General features: G+C 41.6%; 1 protein-coding gene across 1 annotated transcript in view; it reads right to left on the bottom strand.

The window, feature by feature from the left end:
* Positions 1-4,359, bottom strand: part of LOC138959700 (RYamide receptor-like) — a 165,578-nt gene extending 161,219 nt beyond the window's left edge. The window contains exon 1 of the mRNA XM_070331292.1: positions 4,170-4,359. The gene's annotated coding sequence lies outside the window, so the exon portion shown is untranslated. The remainder of the gene's footprint in view (positions 1-4,169) is intronic.
* Positions 4,360-6,545: the final 2,186 nt, after the last annotated feature.

Below are 6,545 nucleotides of genomic sequence, written 5' to 3'. Positions count from 1 at the left end.
AGAACAAGAAGAACAAGAACAAGAAGAACAAGAATAAAAAGAAAAGAAGAAGAAGAAAAGAAGAAGAAAAAGATCAAGAAGAAGAAGAAGAAGAAGAAGAAGAAGAACAACAACAACAAGAAGAAGAAGAACAAGAAGAACAAGAAGAACAAGAAGAACAAGAAGAAGAAGAAGAATAAGAAGAACAAGAAGAAGAAAAAAAAAGAATAGAAACGCGCACCTTTTCAGTGGGTTGCGAAACATGACAACATGTCAACGACATAAAAAAAAACATAAAAAAGCTTGAGGTATCATGAAAGAAAAATTCATCCGGCGAAAAGAATGATATATATATGGAAACAAGAGACAAAGCGAGTTACAACAATGAATGTGAAGACCGGTGTTTATACACTCACCTTCACGAGCGGGCAAGGTTATACATTTAATACGCAACCTGCTCCTTTTGTAGCTTTTGTGACGGCTGCAAAGCAAACCAAGCTTGTCGCCTACAGGTACTATTGCGGATTGGTGGATGTTTCGGTATATATCTGCCGAGCATTTTTCAGCTGTGTTCGCTTTATTGGTTGCAGATGTGTTGAAGTATCTACTGTATTTTAATTGGTGAGATTGAGAGAGAGAGAGAGAGAGAGAGAGAGAGAGAGAGAGAGAGAGAGAGAGAGAGAGAGAGAGAGAGAGAGAGAGAGAGAACAAGAACAAGAACAAATCTTTAATTGTCTAAGGCCACAGCCCCTTACAATAGTGGTTAAAATAACAGCAATAGTATCTGCACAGTTATAAATTATAGTCACGCATAAAATTCAACAAATACATTAAAACCCTGATGACATATCACTGAACCTCATTTATAAGGGTTCGTCTCTTCTGCAGCATGAAGAACACAAATCTGCTGAAGCTGTTCATCACATTTTCCTCATTATTGCCACAGAAATACACAAGTTGTTGTTGCAGCGTCTTAGAGTTCGAGATTTTCAAATACTTTGCTCGAAGGTCTTGATAAAAAGGACATAAAAATACAACATGGTGTTCATCTTCTTTATCAGCTGTACAGAGAGGACAGTTTCTTGTCGTTTGGTTTGGTGCGTACCGAAACTTGTGAGCGTTGATTTCGGATACTCCTGCGCGGAAACGAGTAAGAGCAACTCTGTACTTAATATCTTCGATTAATTCAATGTATTTCTCTTTTTCCAAGCATGTTTTGTAACAATTATAAATGTCAAAACGTTCACTGCATTCTAAAAAGGAGAACCATTCTTGACAAAAACAATCTTGTAAACGTCTTTTAAACTCTTGTAAGAAACACTTCTCATTCCCAACCGTTCCGTACATCCACACAGCAGCAAAACCATTACAACATAAAAGACTCTGCACATGTGAGACCCAATTTGTGTGGCCCTTCGATGCCAAATTACATAAAGCTTTATATGCAATCTTGGAATATCTTGAATCAGGTTGCTTCAGCAGTGTAAACCAGTATTTCACACATCTGACTGCAGAGTTAATATACAGCGGATGTCTTCCCAATTCACCATACACAATGTTGTTTGGAGTTCGAATTGTCACTTTCAGAAACTTTTTACACGCAAACAGGTGGACCCTTTCCACAGAGTCATACTTTCCATATCCCCATAGCTCTGAACCATACAAGAGCATAGGAGCGATCCGTGCGTCAAACAGTTTGAAAAACACCTTTGCCGAATGGCAGCCAAGTCTGTTCAGTAATCTAACGATTTCGAACACTCCCTTTTTCGCCATGGTTGTCTTTGTGAAAGAGAGAGAGAGAAAGAGAGAGAGAGAGAGAGAGAGAGAGAGAGAGAGAGAGAGAGAGAGAGAGAGAGAAAAAGAGAGAGAGACAATGACAATGACAATGACAAATTCTTTATTTACGAGGGTAATGGCATAAGCAAACAGGTGCTTTTTTACATCCAGCCCTCGCCCATGGGAGGGTTTAATCTAATGATAATACGTTTTAAAATTGTTGGAATATCAATTAAAGAAGTAATAAAAACAAACGACAAACAAGCAAACGATTAACAGACTAAACAAACAAACAAAAATATACATACAAACGAACATGACATATTATTGTCAAAGGTATAATGAAAACTGTTTCAAGCAACACAAAACGTGTGAAACTTCGAGGGAAGAAAACATCCGTGAAAAGCCAAAAACGACAAATAATGGAAACTGTGGACGTCCATATCTCTGAAACTTTTTGTCATTCAGCCTTGAATTTTTTGCAACCTTCTTAGTTGGTACGCTAACTACACGCTGGCAAAAAAAAAGTACATACTTGAAGTAGGTTAAAACAAAATTAGCGGACCTACCTACTAGAAGCACCTTTTTCATTACGCATTACCGGTGGCGAACAGTTGTTTATAAAAAATAAAGGAAACAGGAAACTTTGACTATGTAATCGGTTCCTCAAAGTCGCGTTCATTTAATATTAAAATCCCTGTGAGACCATATTTTGTACTCACTCCAACATTCTAGAGAAAAAATGCATGTCGATGGCATGTACTTTTAATCTGGCAAATGTGTTTGAGAAAAGGAAAACTGAAGTTAGTGATCGACTTCCTTGAAGTTGCGAACATTTTTAGGGCAAAGCTTTTTGAGATGACATTCTTCACCTTTACATCGAACTTGAACATACGCATTTTGGTTGCGATCGAGTCCTTCTAATTTATCAGCTGTGCTTAGAAAAGGCGAAAGGGAAAATCGAGAGTTAGTAGTCGGTTTCCGCAAAGTTACTTTGATTTTCAGGCCAAAGCCTCGTAATACCACATAATGCACCTCAGATACTTGAATAGTATGCATTTATGGTGGCGAATCTCTTTAATCTACGAACCGTGTTTAAGAAAAGGGAAGCTAAATTTAGTCATCAGCTTCTGCAAAGTTGTGTGTGTTTCTAGGTCAATATGTCGTAAGCTCACATTTTGTACTTCTACACTGGACTTCAATTTGTATGCATGTTGGTGGCGAGTTTTTTAATCAACAAGCTCTCTTTGGGGAAAGGGAAACTGTACTTGGCAATGCGGTTCCTTGAAGTTGCTTGTATTAATGAACAGGGATCTCTAGGCCAAAACCTCGTAAGGCGAAGTCTTGGACCTTAAATATTGGACTGGGCCAGTAAATTAGATCAGATGTAGATTATTTTATGGCCCGATGATTTAGAACCCAACACGCTTTGTGGGCGTCATGCTACGGCCTCCGGCCATGCACCGATCCCTACTTTGTCACGACCAAACCGATTACAGAGCAGATAATGGGAGGAATTCTAGGGGGAGATCCATCATTTCAACAGGACGTCGTTGCACACTTTCGAAAGTCAAAGTGAAAGCTTGAGAGAGAGAGAGAGAGAGAGAGAGAGAGAGAGAGAGAGAGAGAGAGAGAGAGAGAGAGAGAGAGAGAGAGAGAGAGAGAGAGAGAGAGAGAGAGAGAGAGAGGGAGAGAGGGAGAGAGAGAGAGAGAGAGAGGAGAGAGAGAGAGAGAGAGAGAGAGGAGAGAGAGAGAGAGAGAGAGAGAGAGAGAGGGGAGAGAGAAAAGAGAGAGGAGAGGAGGAGAGATAGAGAGGAGGGAGGGAGAGAGAGAGAGGAGAGAGGAGGAGAGGGAGAGAGAGAGGGAGAGAGGGGTGAGGAGAGAGAGAGAGAGGGAGGGAGGGAGAGGGGCTGAGAAGAGAGGGGGGGAAGGGGGGGGGGGGGGTGAGATAATGATAGTGAAACAGAGAAAGAGAGCTAGAGAGAGACAGAATTACAGACAGACAGACAGATAAGCACACACACACACACACACACACATACACACACATACACACACGCCATGTGCGTGCACATATACAAGCGTGCACATATACAAGCGTGCACATATACAAGCACACGCACGCACACGCGCACGCGCACACACACACGCACACACACACACACACACACACACACATATGCACATACCAAAACATATGTGCATCGATTGAGCACACAAGATCTACAGACAAACATAAAGACAGATTAGCACACACAGCACACACACCACATGCACACGCACACACACACACACACACACACACTGACACACACCCACACCAACACACACACAGATACTCACGCACGCACGCACGCACACACACACACGCACACACACACACACAAACACACACCACACACACAACACCTTACCCCAACAGGTCCGTAATCCGAGATCAAGCTGCTGACACTATAAGCATCCGAGTACTACACAAAGAGCATGCGAAACAAGCACGGCTGTCACAAGACTGTCACTAATACGCACACTTTATGTTCTCCTGTCTTCACACCCGCCACACAATAAAAGACACGCGATAACAACACTTGTTTGTTTCCTGATGCCTTTCCACCACCGTCACGGGGTCGAAACAAGGCAGCAAAAAGACCATAGAGAAGCACAATTATTGTTTCACACAGTCACATTAATTTAAATTCTGTCATGCAAACATTGACCTCAAAAAACACCGGGCAAGGGGAAAACAACACGCTGGCTGCACTGCAACTAAAGTGCAAAACTATGCGTAGCAGCAAGGGGCATTTTGACTGACAAAACTAGACTAAACTCGGGGCCAGGTTATATTATCCTTTTTTATAAAGTCGTATTATTGCATTGCCACCCTGCCCGCGTGTTGCTGAGAGTGTGTGGGACGGAGTGGGAGGCGGGGGGAGGTATGTGACTGTGAGCGTGTGCGGCGAGGGTTGAGGCAAGTTGTTCCCTCTTCCCAAGCGCAGTAGGGAGGGAGGAGGAAACGCGAGGCAAAGTCGGCCACTGGAGGCGAGACGGTCCAACGAGGCGCGACACTTTTTTCGAGCGAAGCGCGATGTACGCTCTCTGAGCGAAATCGGCGTAGTATCTCTGTGGCATTGCGATTGGGCACCTTAGTCTGTGCGTGGGTAATGATCTGCTGCGCTGGGCGACGAGAAGCTGATTTTGACACAGGCGTGTAAAACAAGTTGGCATATTAAAAAACTTGAAAAGAAAAAAAGAAAGCTTTGACTGAAATCTGTTTGAAGCATCTTCACTCGAAATCGAGAGTCAAACAAATGGCTGTGAAATTGTCAAGCATGCGCGTGGTGTGTGTGTGTGTGTGTGTGTGTGTGTGTGTGTGTGTGTGTGTGCGTGTGTGTATGTATATGTGTGTGTATGTATGTGTGTGAGGTGTACGTGTGTGTGTGTGTGTGTGTGTGTGTGTGTGTGTGTGCGTGTATGTGCGGGTGTGTGCGTGTGCGTGCGTGTGTGTATGTGTGTTGTTTTTTGTATCTGTGTGTGTCTGTGCGTGTTTCTGTGTGGCTCTGTTACTGCGTGTCTGCCTGTATGTCTGTGTATTTGTCTGTCTGTAGCCTAGAGCCTACAGTTTAGACGCAGATGGGAGCTCAACAAATCGATCAGTGCTGACATCTTTATCCTTTCATTTCCTCTCTGACATAGACAAAGAACCACAGCATGCGAGTGTCAAAGTGAATGACGCTTGACAGCCTTCGTTTTCTTTCTATTTTGTTCTTTGCTTTTGTTTTTTTTTATTCTTTATTTACGATTCAAGCTTTCCGTCGTGGTATTTAAGTCAACTTAGAGATATTTATACTTATGTAAACAACAGGGACACAATTGTGAAGGACAAAGGTTACATTTTCTATGACGTCAAAGCAATGCACCAACCGATGTTTCCCCAGAATCATTTCAAGACAGCATAAATCGTTTGTATGACTGTTATGTATATCGGGAGTGAAACCGAATCTCAAGTGTTGACAAAAAGTCATATTTCGTCATTGTTTTCAAAACAAATTGAAACATAATGTTACTTTGATTGCCGTCTTGTTAAATATTGAAGCAAGTGCTGTTAGCAAGCTACGGCAGCAGCGACAGCGACACCACTGAAATCAGCAGCAGCAGCACCACCATCAACAGTATAACAACAATAACAATCGAAAAAACTTATGCTGCTACTACTTCTAGTACTTCTACTACTTCTTCTACTACTACTACTACGACTACTACTACTACTACTACTATACTACTACTACTATTACTACTACTACTACTACTACTACTATTACTACTGCTACTATTACTACTTCTACTACTACTACTACTACTACTACTACTACTACTACTATTATTATCAAACATAGGTCGCCGATAGGCACACTCTGGAAATTACTCTGTCGGGTCTGTATGGGTTTTTTGTGAACGAGTTGTCTCCACTTGCTAATAATCGGCCTATGATGTCACGTGGGAAAGCTGCCATCAATGTTTCGAAGAGAAACAAATCTCTTTCATTATATAATTGTTTTTCTTCTGAACATCGTTTATAAGTCAAAGGGGATGAGCGCCGTAGGGGGGTTGAAAAGCTTGTGCAATGCAAGTTCTAAGCGAGGTATACATACTACTACTACTAATAATACGATAATTTATAACGCGCACATATATTGTTCAAAAAAAGAAACGCATAGTTGCTACTTGCCAAATTTGTTTTTTTTTCGAAAAAATTAACAGAAAATCCAATATTTAGATTATTTGTTTGAAATTTG

This window comes from Littorina saxatilis, linkage group LG2 (assembly GCF_037325665.1).
Source record: "Littorina saxatilis isolate snail1 linkage group LG2, US_GU_Lsax_2.0, whole genome shotgun sequence".
In the NCBI taxonomy this organism is placed as follows: domain Eukaryota; kingdom Metazoa; phylum Mollusca; class Gastropoda; order Littorinimorpha; family Littorinidae; genus Littorina; species Littorina saxatilis.
The sequence above is the reverse complement of the archived record's forward strand: the minus strand, read 5'-3'. Positions and strand labels throughout refer to the sequence as shown.